At 43.4% G+C, this 19,107-nt stretch overlaps 1 pseudogene; it reads left to right on the top strand.

The window, feature by feature from the left end:
* LOC111969085 (SH3 and multiple ankyrin repeat domains protein 2-like) overlaps positions 1-19,107 on the top strand; it is a 177,374-nt pseudogene that overhangs the window by 71,672 nt on the left and 86,595 nt on the right.

The following is a 19,107-nucleotide window of genomic DNA, read 5'->3' as shown; positions in this document are numbered from 1 at the left end:
TACAAGTAGGGTGAGTCAACATGTTTTTTTTTACTTGCACGCACGCACGGACACACACACACACACAAATCAGTACCATGGACAGCCACGTCATATTTAGCTTACGTTGATTGGACTAAATTGTTTTTGGTATCTTTTAGTTGTCACTTTGTTAGACTAAGCACAAGTGATTTGATGATGAAGTTGAAATGGTGCTGGAATAGTGGAGGCAGCTCCTGTTTTCTTTGTGACTTGCGGTAACTCTCCGTGGTTCTAAATCAATGGTTGTTTAGTGGTCTGAACATTTTGGAAACATTAACTTGCTGGACCATGCTGTAGGTCATGTAACTGTTTTCTACATGTAATATGCTATGTTGCTTTCCGGTTTTGTGAAGAAACAAAGGTGCGATTGAATTTGTTCTGCCACTGTCTTCTTGTTGTCTCGGCCTTAGGCCTATATACCACGGTAGCAAGGCATGTGAACCAGTGGAGGCTGCTGCAGGGAGGACGGCTCATTATAATGACTGGAATGGAGTCAATGGAACGGGGTCAACGTCATGGAAACCACATGTTTGATGTGTTTAATACCATTCGATTGACTCCATTCCAGCCATTATTATGAGCCGTCCTCCCCATAGCAGCCTCCACTGGTATAAACTAACAATTGATAGAGCAAATAGTGCAACTAACACGACAAACAGGTTGTAATATGGCTTTTTTTCCCTGGCTTGGCTTCCCCAGTGATTTTACCCACGCACCGCTACTGGGCTTTGAGCTAATATGTTACTGTGTGCGTGTTCACTGCTGTGTCATCATAGGCCCTTGGATATCTTTGTACAGTATGATCTGCCTCATGACCTTTAAAGCAAGGTGTCTTCTGGGTATTATACGCTGGCACAAGTGTGACATCACTCTTGTATGTTACGGTTGTCACCCTATTGCTGATAACCATAATCATTTCTGGAAGCTTGGGTTCCTTACCATTCCCATGCTTTTGGTCAATAACCACATTAGTCAGCAATCTCTGTGATAGATCAGTTATTGTGTTGCTAACCATAGTTCGGTAAACATAACAGAAATCCTTGCTCTGTTTTGTGCTGCCCATAGCACCGGAATGGTCTTAGCAAGAGCTAACCTGCAATTCACTACTGTTAGCCATAGCAAAGGATCACTAACAGTACAATTCAAATTTTCAGGGGCTCCTGAGTGGCGCTGGGGTCTAAGGCACTGCATCTCAGTGCAAGAGGTGTTACTACAGTCCCTGGTTCAAATCCAGGCTGTATCACATCAGGCTGTGTTTGGGAGTCCCATAGTGCGGCGCGCAATTGGCCCAGCGTTGTCCGGGGTAGGCCGTCAATGTAAATAAGAATTTGTTCTTAACTGACTTGCCTAGTTAAATAAAGGTTCAAATAAAAAATAATTCAGATTCAGTGTTGGCTAAATGTACTTGGTGAAGTGATGTCAAGGCAGGCAGTGACATGTGTTAGCCTCTCTCTCTGTCTCTGGTACATGTGCTCCATGGGAACGGGCCCCGTCTCTCTCTTCTCTCTGGTAGGCTAGGCTAAGCGTTGCGCTGCGCTGCTAAATCAGGTGCGTTCTGATGTCCTCTGGGCTGCAGGGGAATTAACGCTCCACCCCCTTCTCTCTCTCTTTCAACTGGCCCATTTATTCTCTCTATGCCCACTCTCCCTCACTTTCTGTCATCTTACTCTCTCTCTCGCTCGCTCGCTGTCGATGTCATTATTCCTCTGTTTTCTTTTATTTATTCTGTCTCTCTCTCAATTAAATTCTATTAAATTATGCTTTGTTGGCATAATTGCATAATACAAAATGCATTATGTCTTACCCTTCCTAGCTCCTTCTCTCTGTCTCTCTCCATTAAAATAACATAAAATCGATCAGAAATCCAGTGTAGACATTGTTAATGTTGTAAATGACTATTGTAGCTGGAAATGGCAGATTTTTTATGGAATATCTACATAGGCGTACAGAGGCCCATTATCAGCAACCATCACTCCTGTGTTCCAATGGCACGTTGTGTTAGCTAATCCAAGTTTGTCATTTAAAAGGCTAATTTATCATTAGAAAACCCTTTTACAATGATGTTAGCACAGCTGATAACTGTTTTACTGATTAAAAAAGCAAAACATCAGTCTCAACGTCAACAGTGAAGAGGCGACTCCGGGATGCTGGCCTTCTAGGCAGAGTTCCTCTGTCCAGAGTCTGTGTTCTTTTGCACATCTTAATGAACGGAGCAAAGTACAAAGTGATCGTTAATGAAAAGCTGCTCCAGAGCACTCGGGACCTCAAACGAAGGTTCACCTTCCAACAGAACAACGACCCTAAGCACACAGCCAAGAAAACGCAGGAGTGGCTTCTGAATTTCCTTGAGTGGCCCAGCCAGAGCTCGGACTTGAACTCGATCAAACATCCAACCTGACAGAGCTTGACAGGATCTGCAGAGAAGAATGGAATAAACTCCACAAATACAGGTGTCCCAAGCTTGTAGGGTCATACCCAAGAAGACTCGAGGCTGTAATCGCTGCCGAAGGTGTTTCAACAAAGTATTGAGTAAAGCACCTGAATACTTATGTAAATGTGATATTTCCGATATTTTTTTATTTGTAATAAATTTGGAAACATTTCTAAAAACCTATTTTTGCTTTGTCGTTATGGGGTATTGTGTGTAGATTTAATCAATTTTAGAATAAGGCTGTAACGTAACAAAATGTGGAAAAATTCAAGGGGTCTGAATACTTTCCGAAGGCACTGTATATATATGTGATATTATTATATTATGATATTATTCTACAATGTAGAGTAGGTGTGTCCAAACTTTTGACTGTTACTGTATATATATTGGCAGATGGGGCGCAGCATGCCCCCTTTTTCCTGTCTGGCTGTTCTCACCCCCTCCCTGCGACACCCCTTTTGAACCAGCCCTGGAGCTCTTGGCAGAGAGAACTCGTTTCACACATTGCCAGATCAGAAGTACCTTAGGGCTGCCCCAAAGAATGCCTGTCAGAAAAGGGGAACAAAGTATGGAAGTAGCTAGCTAGCACACATCCTCGCAGGGGCAGTCTCATCAAGACCGGGCCTTGCACGTGTTCATTGCGAATGCATGGATAGCAGGACTTACGTGTGAAGATTGAGTCTGATTGTCTACCTTACTTACATGTACTTAGTACTCTAATTTATTTTTAAAGGGGACAGTTTTTATATTGGCAAATCAGTAACTGCCCAGCTTAAAATTCTAGGGAGAACCTTTTTGTAATGTTACCCTCATGTTCCCTAACGTTTTCCATTAGTTAGAGGAAAATTCAATCTATGTTAGCAAAAACCTTCTAAGAATCTTTTTAGCATGTTTTGGTGTTAAAGTTAGGAGAACATTCCCTTTATGTCAAGCATAAATGATCTAGAATGTGGTTACAAGGTTCTCAGAATATACAACAATGTTCTAGACATGTTTTATGGGATGTTGCAAGGATATTCATGTGTTCAGTTTTCTGTGTGTTCGGAGAATATCTCATCAACGTCCCACTAAACCTACACATAACATGGTTGCCATGTTCTCACAACATAAGATATTAATGTTCTAGATTAGTTTCTTGGGAATGTTGCAAGAACATTCATATGTCCAGTTTTCTGATGGTTAGGAGAATGTTCCAAAAATGTCCCACCATACATACACAGAACATCAATCAATCAAATGTATTTATAAAGCCCTTCTTACATCAGCTGATCACAAAGTGATGTACAGAAACCCAGCCTAAAACCCCAAACAGCAAGCAATGCAGGTGTAGAAGTACGGTGGCTAGGAAAAACTTCCTAGAAAGGCCAGAACCTAGGAAGAAACCTAGAGAGGAACCAGGCTATGAGGGGTGGACAGTCCTCTTCTGGCTGTGACAGGTGGTGATTATGACAGAACATGGCCAAGATGTTCAAATGTTCAAAAATAATAATAATCACAGTGGTTGTCGTGGGTGCAACAGGTCAGCACCTCAGGAGTAAATGTCAGTTGGCTTTTCATAGCCGATCATTCAGAGTATCTCTACCGCTCCTGCTGTCTCTAGAGAGTTGAAAACTGCAGGTCTGGGACAGGTAGCACGTCTGGTGAACAGGTCAGGGTTCCATAGCCGCAGGCAGAACAGTTAAAACTGGAGCAGCAGCACGACCAGATGGATTGGGGACAGTAAGGAGTCATCAGGCCAGGTAGTCCTGAGGCATGGTCCTAGGGCTCAGGTCCTCCGAAAGAAAGAAAGAAAGAAAGAAAGAGAGAAAGAAAGAAAGAAAGAGAATTAGAGAGAGCATACTTAAATTCACACAGGACACCGGATAAGACAGGAGAAATACTCCAGATATAACAGACTGACCCTAGCCCCCCGACACATAAACTACTGCAGCATAAATACTGGAAGCTGAGACAGGAGGGGTCGAGAGACACTGTGACGCCGTCCAACGATACCCCCGGACAGGGCCAAACAGGCAGGATATAACCCCACCTACTTTGCCAAAACACAGCCCCCACACCACTAGAGGTATATCTTCCACCAACAACTTACCATCCTGAGACAAGGCCGAGTATAGCCCACGAAGATCTCCCCCACAGCACAACCCAAGGTGGGGTGCCAACCCAAAAAGGAATATCATGTCAGTGACTCAACCCACTCAAGTGACGCACCCCTCCTAGGGATGTCATGGAAGACACCAGGAAGCCAGTGACCCAGCCCCTGTAATAAGGTTTGAGGCAGAGAATCCCAGTGGAAAGAGGGGAACCGGCCAGGCAGAGACCGCAAGGGCGGTTCGTTGCTCCAGTGCCTTTCCGTTCACCTTCACACTCCTGGGCCAGACTACACTCAATCATAGGACCTAATACTTAAAGGTTGAGACCGAGTCTGCGTCTCTCACATTGATAGGCAGACCATTCCATAAAAATGGAGCTCTATAGGAGAAAGCCCTGCCTCCAGCTGTTTCCTTAGAAATTCTAAGGACAGTAAGGAGGCCTGCGTCTTGTGACCATAGTGAATTTGTAGGTATGCACGGCAGGACCAAATCAGAAGGATAGGTAGGTGCAAGCCCATGTAATGCATTGTAGGTTAGCAGTAAAACCTTGAAATCAGCCCTTGCCTTAACAGAAGGCAGGGGTAGAGAGGCTAGCACTGGAGTAATATGATCAAATTTTTCGGTTCAAGTCAAGATTCTAGCAGCCGTGTTTAGCACTAACTGAAGTTTATTTAGTGCCTTATCCGAGTAGCCAGAAAGTAGAGCATTGCAGTAGTCTAACCTAGAAGTGACAAAAGCATGGATACAATTTTCTGCATCATTTTTGGACAGAAAGTCTCTGATTTTTGCAATGTTACGTAGATGGAAATTGAAAAAAGCTGTCCTTGAAACAGTCTTGATATGTTCGTCAAAAGAGAGATCAGGGTCCAGAGTAACGCCAAGGTCCTTCACAGTTTTATTTGAGACGACTGTACAACCATCAATATTAATTGTCAGAATCAACAGAAGATCTCTTTGTTTCTTGGGACCTAGAACTAGCATCTGTTTAAAATTAGAACATTTGCAGGCATCCACTTCCTTATGTCTGAAACACAGGCTTCCAGGGAGGGCAACATTGGGGTTTCACCATGTTTCATCGAAATGTACAGCTTTGTGTCGTCCCCATAGCAGTGAAAGTTAGCATTATGTTTCCGAATGACATCACCAAGAGGTAAAATATATAGTCAAAACAATAGTGGTCCTAAAACGGAGCCTTGAGGAACACGAACATTTACAGTTGATTTTTCAGAGGACAAACCATCCACAGAGACAAACTGATATCTTTCCGACAGATAAGATCTAAACCAGGCCAGAACCTGTCCGTGTAGACTAATTTGGGTTTCCAGTCTCTCTTTCGTATACATTGTTTGTCTTCAGGAAGGCAGTGAGTTGCTGCGCAACAGATTTTTCAAAAAAAAATGGGAGGAATGGGAGATTCGATATAGGCCGATTCATTTTTTAAAATATTTTCTTAGTCAAGGTTTGGCTTTTTCAAGAGAGGCTTTATTACTGCCACTTTTAGTGAGTTTGGTACACATCCGGTGGATAGCGAGACGTTTATTATGTTCAACATAGGAGGGCCAAGCACAGCAAGCAGCTCTTTCAGTAGTTTAGTTGGAATAGGGTCCAGTATGCAGCTTGAAGGTTTAGAGGCCATGATTATTTTCATCAATGTGTCAAGAGGTATAGTATTAAAAAACTGGAGTCTCTCCCTTGATCCTAGGTCCTAGCAGAGTTGTGAAGACTCAGGACAACTGAGCTTTGGAGGAATATGCAGATTTAAAGAGGAGTCCGTAATTTGCTTTCCATTGATCATGATCTTTTCCTCAAAGAAGTTCATGATTTTATCACTGCTGAAGTGAAAGCCATCCTCTCTTGGGGAATGCTGCTTTTTAGTTAGCTTTGCGACAGTATCAAAAATACATTTTGGATTGTTCTTATTTTCCTCAATTAAGTTGGAAAAATAGGATGATCGAGCAGCAGTGAGGGCTCTTCGATACTGCACAGTACTGTCTTTCCAAGCTAGTCGGAAGACTTCCAGTTTGGTGTAGCGTCATTTCCGTTCCAATTTTCTGGAAGCTTGCTTCAGAGCTCGGGTATTTTCTGTATACCATGTTTCTTATGACCAATGCTTTTTATGGGTGAGACTGCATCTAGGGTATTGTGCAAGGTTAAATTGAGTTCCTCAGTTAGGTGGTTAACTGATTTTTGTACTTTGACGTCCTTTGGTAGGTGGAGGGAGTCTTGAAGGGCATCTAGGAATCTTTGGGTTATCCGAGAATTTATAGCATGACTTTTGATGATCCTTGGTTGGAGTCTGAGCAGATTATTTGTTGCGATTGCAAACATAATAAAATGGTGGTCCGGTAGTCCAGGATTATGAGMAAAAACATTAAGATCCACAACATTTATTCCACGGGACAAAACTAGGTCCAGAGTATGACTGTGGCATTGAATGGGTCCGGAGACATGTTGGACAAAACCCACTGAGTAGATGATGGCTCCGAAAGCCTTTTGTGGTCACCAAAAATTTGAAAATTATCTGCCATGACTACAAGGTCCGATAGGAATTCAGGGAACTCAGTGAGGAACGCTGTATATGGCCCAGGAGGCCTGTAAACAGTAGCTATAAAAAGTGATTGAGTAGGCTGCATAGATTTCATGACTAGAAGCTCAAAAGACGAAAACGTKATTTTWTTTTTGTAAATTSAAATTTGCTATCYTAAATGTRAGRYAKACCTCCYCCTTTGCGGGATGCACGGGGGATATGGTCACTAGTGTAACCAGGAGGTGAGGCCTCATTTAACACAGTAAATTCATCAGGCTTAGGCCATGTTTCAGTCAGGCCAATCACATCAAGATTATGATCAGTGATTAGTTAATTGACTATAACAGCCTTGGAAGTGAGGGATCTAACATTAAGTAGCCCTATTTTGAGATGTGAGATATCACAATCTCTTTCAAAAATGGCAGGAAAGGAGGCCTTTATTCCAGTGAGATTGCTAAAGCGAACACCGCCATGTTTAGTTTTGCCCAACCAAGATCAAGGCACAGACACAGTCTCAATGGGGATAGCTGAGCTGACTACACTGACTGTGCTAATGGCAGGCTCCACTAAGCTGGCAGGCTGGCTAATATGGTTGACATATTCTCAGAACATAAGATATTTATGTTCTAGACACGTTTCATGGAAACGTTGCAAAAACATTAATTTGTATTTATATTTATTATGGATCCCCGTTAGCTGCTGCCTGGCAGCAGCTACTCTTCCTGGGGTCCAGCCAAATTAAGGCAGTTTATAAAATTTTTAAAACATTACAATATATTCACAGACTTCACAACAGACTGTGTGCCTTCACTATGTGTATAGTGCATATGTTATCGTGTGTGTGTGTATGCATGTGTCTATGTCTTTTTGTTTATGTTGCTTTACAGTCCCCACTGTTCCATAAAGTGTATTTTTATCTGTTTTATAAATTAAATTGTACTGCTTGCATCAGTTACTTGATGTGGAATAGAGTTCCATGTAGTCATGGCTCTATGTAGTACTGTGTGCCTCCCATGGTCTGTTCTGTACTTGGGGACTGTGAAGAGACCTCTTGTGGCATGTCTTGTGGGGGTATGCATGGGTGTCCGAGATGTGCGCCAGTAGTTCAAACAGACAGCTCGGTGCATTCAACATGTCAATACCTCTCATAAATACAAGTAGTGATGAAGTCAATCTTTCCTCCACTTTGAGCTAGGAGAGATTGACATGCATATTATTAATATTAGCTCTCTGTGTACATCCAAGGGCTAGCCGTGCAGTCCAGTTCTGAGCCAATTGCAATTTTCCTAAGTCCCTTTTTGTGGCACCTGACCACACGACTGAACAGTAGTCCAAATGAGACAAAACTAGGGCCTGTAGGACCTGCCTTGTTGATAGTGCTGTTTTTTTGTAGGGGGTAGATCAGCTTTAATATTGCAGATAGAGAGTAGCTTCCATCAATGTAATTGTCTGCATCACTTCCAATTGATAGTGATAGTGCTGTTAAGAAGGTAGAGCAGCGATTTGTTATGGACATACTTCTCCCCATCTTAGCTACTGTTTTGAACATGACAGTTTACAATCCAGGGTTACTCCAAGCAGTTTAGTCACCTCAACTTGCTCAATTTCCACATTATTTACTACAAGATTTAGTTGAGGTTTAGGGTTTAGTGAATGATTTGTCCCAAATACAATGCTTTTAGTTTTAGAAATATTTAGGACTAACTTATTCCTTTCCACCCACTCTGAAACTCAGTCACTGTAGTAGCTGACATGTATAGTGTCAGCTACTGCTTCGAGGCAAGCAACACTGAAACATGCATGAGAGCACCAGCTGTTCCGGAGGACTGTGTGACCATGCTCTCCGTGTCCGAGCTACACCTTTAAACAGGTTAACATTCACAAGGTCGCAGGGCCAGACGTATTATCAGGACGCGTATTCAGACCATGCGCAAACTCAGACCGTACTCAGACCATCACTGACATTTTCAACCTCTACCTGACGCAGCCTGTAAAGCCTACATGTTTTAAGTAGCCCACCATAGTCCCTGTACCCAAGAACGCCAAGGTAACCTTTCTAAATGACATCTGTAGCCATGAAAGTCTTTGAAAGGCTGGTCATGGCTCACATCAACACCATCATCCCAGACACCCTGGACCCACTCCAATTCACATACCGCCCAAACAAATCCACAGAACTTCTATTGCACTCCACACTGCTTTCTCTCACCTGGACAAGAGGAACACCTATGCGAGAATGCTGTTCATTGACTACAGCTCACCGTTCAACACCATAGTGCTCTCCAAGCTCATCACTAAGTTAAGCACCCTGGGACTGAGCACCTCCCTCTGCAACTGGAGCCTGGACTTCCTGACGGGCCGCTCCCCAGGTGGTGAGGCTAGGCAACAACACATATGCCAAGCTGACCCTCAACACGGGGGCCCCTCAGGGGTGCATGCTTAGCTCCTTCCTGTATTGCCTGTTCACCCACGACTGCGTGGCAGTGCACGACTCCAACACCATCATTTAGTTTGCTGATGACACCGACAGTGGTAAGCCTGATCACAGACGACGATGAGACAGCCTATAGGGAGGAGGTCAGAGACCTGGCTGTGTGGTGCAACATCTCAACATCTCCCTCAACGTCAGCAAGGCAAAGGAACTGAACGTGGACTACAGGAAATGGAAGGCCGAGCACGGCCCCATTCACATCTATGGGGCTGTAGTGGAGCAGGTTGAGAGTTTCAAGTTCTTTGGTGTCCACATCACTAAGGATCTATCATGATCCACATACATCAACACAGTCGTGAAGAGGGCACAACAACGCCTCTTCCCCCTCAGTTGGCTGAAAAGATTTGGCATGGGCCCTCAGATCCTCAAAAGGTTGAACAGCTGCACCATTGAGAGCATCTTGACTGGCTGCATCACCGCTTGTTATGGCAACTCCTTGGCAAGGCGTGCTACATAGGGTAGTGTGTACAGCCCTGTACATCACTGGGGCTGAGCTCCCTGCAATCTAGGACCTCTATACCAGGCGGTTTCAGAGGAAGGACCTAAAAATTGCGAAAGACTACAGCCACCCAAGTCATAGACTGTTCTCTCTGCTACCTCACGGCATGTGTTAGTTACAATGTTAGTTAAAAAGTTAACCAAATAGCTACACGGAATATCTGCATTGACCCTCTTTGCACTACCTTTTTTGACTCATCACATACGCTGCTGCTACTGTTTATTATCTATCCTGTTGGCTAGTCAATTTATTCCTAGTTATATGTACATTTCTACCTCAATTACCTTGTACCCCTGCACATCGACCCGGTACTGGTACCCTGTGTATATAGCCACGTTGTCACGCCCTGGCCATAGAGAGGCTTTTATTCTCTATTTTGGTTAGGCCAGAGTGTGACTAGGGTTGGCATTCTAGTTTCTTTATTTCTATGTTTTCTGTTTCTATGTTTTGGCCGGGTATGGTTCTCAATCAGGGACAGCTGTCTATCGTTGTTTCTGATTGGGAATCATACTTAGGCGGCCTGTTTTTCCACCTTAGTTGTGGGTAGTTGACTTTGTTAGTGGCCTGTGTAGCCCTAGTAAGCTTCATGTTCGTTTTTGTTGTTTCTTGTTTTGTTGGCAACATTCATAATAAAAAGAAATGTACGCTCACCACGCTGCACCTTGGTCCGGTCATTTCCCTGACGATGTTCTTGACACACATTTTCGTTACTCATTGTGTATTTATTATGACTTTTATTATTATGTTTTAGGACTTTTCTATTATTTCTCTATTTTCTCTCTCTCTGCATTGTTGGGTTGTGCCCGTAAGTAACCATGTCACTGTTAGTCAACACCTGTTGTTTACGACGCATGTGACAATTTCAGAGCAGAGAAACGTAAATGAAAGAAGATTGAATTTGAACAAAAAAATGACTTAAGTTAACACAATTTCTTTAGTAAAAAGACAGGCCTCTGCCTGGGGGTATCCAAATCACTAAGTCCACCCTTGGACATCGTGGGTGGAAAGAGAGGAAAACAGAGGGAAAGACACACACACACACACACGCAGGTGTTTCTTTGAGAGAGAGAATGACGCACAGACACAGGTCCTTATTCTCTATTTTGTGTTTACATTTTCTCCTCCATTTGCAAGACAATTAAATATTGTATTGGCATGTCTGTGTTTCTGTTTGTTCCAGAACTTTAATCATATAGTTGGCGTGCCTGTGCCGTGTAATCCCTCAAATACTTTAAGCCCTGCAATGATGATTTATTACTCATAAATAATCTTTCATTTCTCTTGCTCATTTTGTGTCTTTTCCACTCCCCCAAACTGTGTAAGATTAGTGTCAGTAGGAGGGAGGGAACAAAGGAGGGAGGGATGGGGGAGGAAAAGTAGAAAATAGGGAAATGCAGGTCAACAAAGACCCCCCTTCACGTTGAACTGTAAGCAAATCCGTAACCATCCCCCCTCTTCCACAAACACACACAACATCATCACACACACACACACACACACACACACACACACACACACACACACACACACACACACACACACACACACACACACACACACACACACACACACACACACACACACACACACACACACACGATGCACACCCTTCAATTACTCTACCACTTCCCTGCACAACCACACATTCAGATATGTTGACACACACAACACACACACTAAGGAAACCTTCAACAGCGACCAGACATGTACCTTCTCCATTGATCGGTGGTCATGGAAACAAACTCCCTACAGTACACCAGTGGTTGCTACGGAGTGGGCCTGTTGTGATGTAGTATTTATCTCTTTCTCCTCCCTCCTCTCTTTATTCTCCCCCTTCTCCTTTACATTATGTTCTCCTCTCAGCAGTAACCACAGATCTCAAACCGGATTCTATCCTTAACGCTTAGTGGGACTGCCTGTCTGGTTTTCCGGCTTTTCTCTAGACACTGTGGATTTGGGCATTTCTGGGCACTCAAGGCATGTCCCTGTCACTGATTGCATCTGAGAGAGAGGGATAGAGAGAGATATGAAGAGCGAGGGAGAGACAGAGAAAGAGTGTCTGAAAGAATGAGAGTGAGAGAGAGGGCGCATGTGAAAGACATAAAGTGAGGGAGAGAAAGAGGGAAGAGACATTTAAGAGTGCAAATGGAAAAAACTGGCTCTATCGGGAGGAAAGTTTGTTTTGGAGGTAACTGTGTGTGTGTGTGTGTGTGGGTGTGTGTGTGTGTGTGTGTGTGTGTGTGTGCGTGCGTGTGTGCGTGTGCGAGTGTGTGTGTGCATACGCAGTTGATGGTCGCTTGAGTTGATTTCTTGCTTAAGGGTTGTGTTTTTTACCAAAGGAGATTGTAGTTATTTGTGTTTCAGTGGTGCACACTTCTGCAGCATGTTGTTGTCATTGTCACTTTTTCCAATCCTTTCAGATCTATATTCTTGAAGTGCCTACAGGGTGGTAGGGGTTGGGGGTCGATTTGTCATTTGTAATTCGTTGTGTACCCTTAGAATGAAAACTGGAGTGTGTCCATATGTCTATGTTTGTTTGCACATTTGATTGGATTGCAGAGCTGCACTTTCTTGTACAGGAGTTTCACAGTTTGCATGTTGCTGCTGTTTGTTTTCATTCTTTCTATTACTGTTGATGAATTGATTTCTGTAGCCATGCATGCGGTCGGTGACCGACGTGGTCAATGACTGTCGGTCCTCCTGTTCTTCCACAGACACAAGAGCTGACCGCTCGGACAAGAGGAAACTCTTCCGACACTACACTGTGGGTTCCTACGATAGCTTTGACGCCTCCAGGTAAGGTTACTCAGATGCCTGTCCTAAAACACACACATACACAAACAAACACACAGGGTGATAAGCTAAGTGGAGGTTTATGTGAAGTGGTAGCGTGTCTCAGAGCAGTGTTTTGAGGTTCGTTTTGTTTCTCGAGTTTTCAGTTGAAGTTGTCCTTCAATTGTTCTCCTCTACTTCTTCTATTCCCGTTGTCTTATCCACTCCCAGTCACAGGCTTAATTTCCAAGGTGTTGGATTTGACCACTAGGCAATTCTTCTACAGTCCACACACACGCAAGCATGAACGCCAGCACACACAGTGGTGGAAAAATGACTCAATAAAAAGAGTAAAAGAGTAAACGTAAAGATACCTTCATAGAAAGTGACTCAAGTAAAAGTCACCCAGTAAAATAATACTTGACTAAAAGTAAGTATTTGGTTTTAGATATACTTAAGCATCATAAGTAAAAGTAGAAATAATTTCTAATTCCTTATATTAAGCAATCTAGATGACACCATTTTCTTGTTTTGAAAATTTACAGATAGCCAGGGGCACACTCCAACACTCAGACATCATTTACAAACGAAGCATGGGTGTTTAGTGAGTCCACCAGATCAGAGGCAGTAGGAATGACTAGGGATGTTCTCTTGATATGTGGGTGAATTGGACCATTTTCCTGTGATGCTAAGCATTCAAAATGTATTTTGGGTGTCAGGGAAAATGTATGGCGTAAAAAGTACTTGACTTTACAATTTATATTTTTTACAACTTATACTTTTACTTCACTCCTAAAAAAAGTAAAGTATAGATACTCCAAGAAAACTACTTAAGTAGTACTTTAAAATATTTTTACTTATGTACTTTATACCACTGCGCACACACACACACACTCACACACAACACACACACACAACACACACCACACACACACACACACATAGAAGCATCATGCCGCTAATCTTCAGGGGCACCTGATGGCACATGACCCCTCAGTTTCAATCGGCGCACACACACAACAACACACACCGGCCAAGCGTGTCACTCGAGTGTGTTCTTCATTGTGTTCAAATCTCATTTAGCTGCAGCAACCCAGCGGGTTAAGACAAATGTCCTTGTCCATACATGAATATGAAGCTGCTGGACTCTATTAAGCTGTGTTTGATCAGGTCAGCTTCAGATAAGGCCCTTTGTATTCATTAGGCACCAGTCCAAACTAATCACAGACCAGAGCAGAGCGCAAATACTGCTTGCCTAGTTAAATAAAGGTTAAATAAAAAATATATTAAAAAATACGCTAGCAGGGTGTTAAACCAAAGCATACAGCTACACAGCGTGGTGCCCGACACTATGTATACACGGACCATTATGGACCATTACACCACTACGAGTGTTATAGACCTTATAGCTAGACCATTACAGTCCATTTTAGACCACTACCCACAGCATGTATTGTGATATAGGCATATCCTCCCATAAGAGACCGTTCGAAATTACTGTGGGGGACCAAATAGGGGAGGGGATGCAACTTTTTTCTTTGTTTTGGGGAGGGTTGTTTTGTTTTTTATTGGGCACACTACAGTACAGTGGAGGGTATAGTGCACCCCCCCCCCCCCCCCCCCCGATTTAACATTCACCGTTTTGGCAGGTTTTCCTATATTCCATCCTAGCCAACTTTCCCATGTACTTACATATGCCTCCCCTATGGAACATGTGGTTCAACCAATAGAAAGTGTTCTATGGGACACCTGTTTTGCCACTGACAGGCCGTGCGCTGCAAGACACAGTTTTGTTGTGTGAATGAATGAAAGGATTTCCCTCTGTTCAAAGGCTACGTTTGTAACGTGCTGCAATGTATCAATTTATCACCGCCAGATCACATCCCACCAGAGCTACATGTAGCCTACGCTCTCGTCATTCAATCTTCCCTGCTAGTTCATTGCCAATTTTGTTGCCTTTTTATATTCAGCAAGCAAGAGGGCTTCTTCTCCTCCTCAAAAAAAAAAAAGTATATTATTTAGAGTATATAAGCTCTAAATAAGTATATATTTTTATTTAAAAAAAAAGAGATATTGCTAAATATCGCAAACTAAAAGCATCATTTTTGGGACAAATCACTCGCTCGACCCTGAACCTCATTGAGCATGTTGAAGAGAATAAACTGCTGGGTGTCACCCTAGATAGCAAGCTATCATGGACATGTCCCGCCAAACCGCTTCTTATCACCTGCCTGCTTAACCCGGAAGCCAGCTGCAACAATGTGTCAGAGGAAACACCGCTCACCTGACGACCGGGGTCAGCCTGCAGGTGACCGGCCCACCACAAGGAGTCGCTAGAGCGCGATGAGCCATGTAAAGCCGCCCCCCGGCCAAACCTCCCCTAACCGGGACGACGCTGGGACAATTGTGTGCCACCCTATGGGACTCCCAATCACGGCCGGTTGTGATACAGCCAAGGATCGATGTCGGGTCTGTAGTGAAGCCTCTAGTGCTGCAATGCAATGCCTTAAACCGCTGTGCCACTCGAGAGATCCTAGGAAAGTAGCTTTCATAATTATTTTCTAAAAAACGAAAGGTTAAATTACTACACACCTTTATCGGGTTAGGGTTCCCACACGCACCATATTTACATGTTACGGCGCTTGTTTACGGAAAACAGACAGAAGACAAAGTCTACTACCTGTGAATATTAGCTATATGTGTCTCCAAACGCCTGTGTGTAAACAGAAGACGGACGCAACAAACGTGTTGTCACTGAAAAATACTGTCGGAGGCAACTGTGTTAAAACGGCATAAAACAGTGTACAGCAAGTGTATATTTTGCATTTGTCAAATTATTTTATGTGACATGAAAGTAGAGGGCTTTATGTCTCTAGAACCACACCACAGTTGAGAATCAATTCACATTTAGATGGAGTATTTGGCTGTTTTGGCTGCCAGAGCCAATTTGCCTATAAACAAAACGTGTAAGGTCCTATAAGGAGTAATGTTAGGCTCCTTAAGTCCATTATTGGCCTAGTCGTTCAAGAGCAATAAGGAGTAGAGAGAGGTGAATGTGAGAGAGGCCACTCAGGCCAGTGAGTCTGTGGAGATGCCAGTGGAGAATTGCACAGAAGGGAACAGTGAAGTCAGAAAGATATATAGACTAAATTAGAAGTTAGGCTAATTTATATGTGCCTATTAATGCATAATGTGTATGCTAGCCTGTATATTCGGCCTTGGTAAACTATCACAATGAATATGCAAGACAGACAAAAAACGTTTGAACATATATAAGTGGGTACACAGACTTAAGATATCCTATAAGCCTACACTCATTCAAATGTAAATGTGGTGTCAATTTAAGCACCAATTGTTTCACAAAAGTGTAGATATGGACAGGTTGCATGTTGTTTCCCTTTTTTTTTATGGTTGTCAATTTCATCTTCATAGACTACTATTGCATAGATGTCTCTCTCCCAATCCCCTTTAAACCTGCCTTGTCAATTCATGTGATAGGTACATTGTTTTAGCATTATCCTAATGTAGTCTACTATCTGATAGCCTACAGCCAGGATTTAAAGGTAGGCCTGGGTTTTAATAGGATACATTTTCAGGAAAGGAGAAATGTGATTTGCTCTTGTGTTTGAGATGAGCTGGTAGCTTTGATTGATGGGTCATTTTGATGGGTGTGTGTGTGAGTTCAGAAAGTTTCCTAAAGTAGTGTAGGTCTGTCTGGACTCCGTCTCTTTAATAAAAGAGGAGGCATGATCGATAGTCTAACTGAAATGAGCATAACAAAAATGTAGGTGTCATGATGATCAATCAATCAAATGTATTTATAAAGCCCTTCTTACATCAGCTGATGTCACAAAGTGCTGTACAGAAACCCAGCCTAAAACCCCAAACAGCAAGCAATGCAGGTGTAGAAGCACGGTGGCTAGGAAAAACTCCCTAGAAAGGCCAGAACCTAGGAAGAAACCTAGAGAGGAAGCAGGCTATGAGGGGTGGCCAGTCTTCTTCTGGCTGTGCCGGGTGGAGATTATAACAGAACATGGCCAAGATGTTCAAATGTTCATAGATGACCAGTAGGGTCAAATAATAATAATCACAGTAGTTGTCGAGGGTGCAGCAGGTCAGCACCTCAGGAGTAAATGTCAGTTGGCTTTTCATAGCCGATCATTCAGAGTATCTCTACCGCTCCTGCTGTCTCTAGAGAGTTGAAAACAGCAGGTCTGGACAGGTAGGACGTCTGGTGAACAGGTCAGGGTTCATAGCCAAAGGCAAACAGTTGAAACTGGAGCAGCAGCATGGCCAGGTGGACTGGGGACAGCAAGGAGTCATCAGGCCAGGTAGTCCTGAGGCATGGTGCTAGGGCTCAGGTCCTCCGAGAGAGAGAAAGAAAAGAAGAAAGAAAGAAGAAAGAAAAGAAAGAAAGAAAAGAAGAAAGAAGAAAGAAAGAAAGAAGAAAGAAAGAAAGAAAGAAAGAGAGAGAGAATTAAGAGAGGCATACTTAAATTCACACAGGACACCGGATAGGAAGGAGAAATACTCCAGATATAACAGACTGACCCTAGCCCCCTGACACATAAACTACTGCAGCATAAATACTGGAGGCTGAGACAGGAGGGGTCGGGAGACACTGTGGCCCGTCCGACAATACTCCCGGACAGGGCCAAACAGGAAGGATATAACCCCACCTACTTTGCCAAGCACAGCCCCCACACCACTAGAGGGATTCTTCAACCACCAACTTACCATCCTGAGACAAGGCCAAGTATAGCCCACAAAGATCTCGCCATGGCACAACCCAAGGTGGGCGCCAACCTGGAATGGAAGATCACGTCAGTGACTCAACCCACTCAAGTGACGCACCCCTCCTAGGGACGTTATGGAAGAGCACCAGTAAGCCAGTGACTCAGCCCCTGTAATAGGGTTAGAGGCAGAGAATCCCAGTGGAGAGAGGGGAACCGGCCAGGCAGAGACAGCAAGGGCGGTTCGTTGCTCCAGTGCCTTTCCGTTCACCTTCACACTACTGGGCCAGACTACACTCAATCATAGGACCTAATAAAGACTTAAAGGTTGAGACCAAGTCTGCGTCTCTCACATGGATAGGCAGACCATTCCATAAAAATGGAGCTCTATAGGAGAGAGCCCTGCCTCTAGCTGTTTGCTTAGAAATTCTAGCGACAGTAAGGAGGCCTGCTTCTTGTGACCGTAGCGTACGTGTAGGTATGTATGGCAGGACCAAATCGGAAAGATAGGTATGAGCAAGCCCATGTAATGCGTTGTAGGTTAGCAGTAAATCTTGAAATCAGCCCTTGCCTTAACAGGAAGCCAGTGTAGAGAGGTTAGCACTGGAGTAATATGATCAAATTTTTTGGTTCTAGTCAAGATTCTAGCAGCCGTGTTTAGCACTAACTGAAGTTTATTTAGTGCTTTATTCGGGTAGCCGGAAAGTAGAGCATTGCGGTAGTCTAATCTAGAAGTGACAAAAGCATTGATACATTTTTCTGCCACATTTTTGGACAGAAAGTCTCTGATTTTTGTAATGTTACGTAGATGGAAAAAAGCTGTCCTTGAAACAGTCTTGATATGTTCGTCAAAAGAGAGATCAGGGTCCAGAGTAACGCCGAGGTCCTTCACAGTTTTATTTGAGACGACTGTACCACCATCAAGATTAATTGTCAGATTCAACAGAAGATCTCTTTGTTTCTTGGGACCTAGAACTAGCATCTCTGTTTTGTCCGAGTTTAAATTTGAACATTTGCAGCCATCCACTTCCTTATGTCTGAAACACAGGCTTCCAGGGAGGGCAATTTTGGGGCTTCACTATGTTTCATCGAAAATTACAGCTATGTGTCATCCGCATAGCAGTGAAAGTTAACATTATGTTTCCGAATGACATCAACAAGAGGTAAAATATATAGTGAAAACAATAGTGGTCCTAAAACGGAGCCTTGAGGAACACGAAAATTTACAGTTGATTTTTCAGAGGACAAACCATCCACAGAGACAAACTGATATCTTTTCAACAGATAAGATCTAAACCAGGCCAGAGCTTGTCCGTGTAGACCAATTTGGGTTTCCAATCTCTCCAAAAGAATGTGGTGAAGGATGGTATCAAAAGCAGCACTAAGGTCTAGGAGCACTAGGACAGATGCAGAGCCTCGATCTGACGCCATTAAAAGGTAATTTACCACCTTCACAAGTGCAATCTCAGTGCTATGATGGGGTCTAAAACCAGACTGAAGCGTTTCGTATACATTGTTTGTCTTCAGGAAGGCAGTGAGTTGC

This window comes from Salvelinus sp. IW2-2015, linkage group LG10, assembly GCF_002910315.2.
Source record: "Salvelinus sp. IW2-2015 linkage group LG10, ASM291031v2, whole genome shotgun sequence".
NCBI classification, from domain to species: domain Eukaryota; kingdom Metazoa; phylum Chordata; class Actinopteri; order Salmoniformes; family Salmonidae; genus Salvelinus; species Salvelinus sp. IW2-2015.
This window is presented reverse-complemented; position numbering and strand designations above follow the sequence as displayed.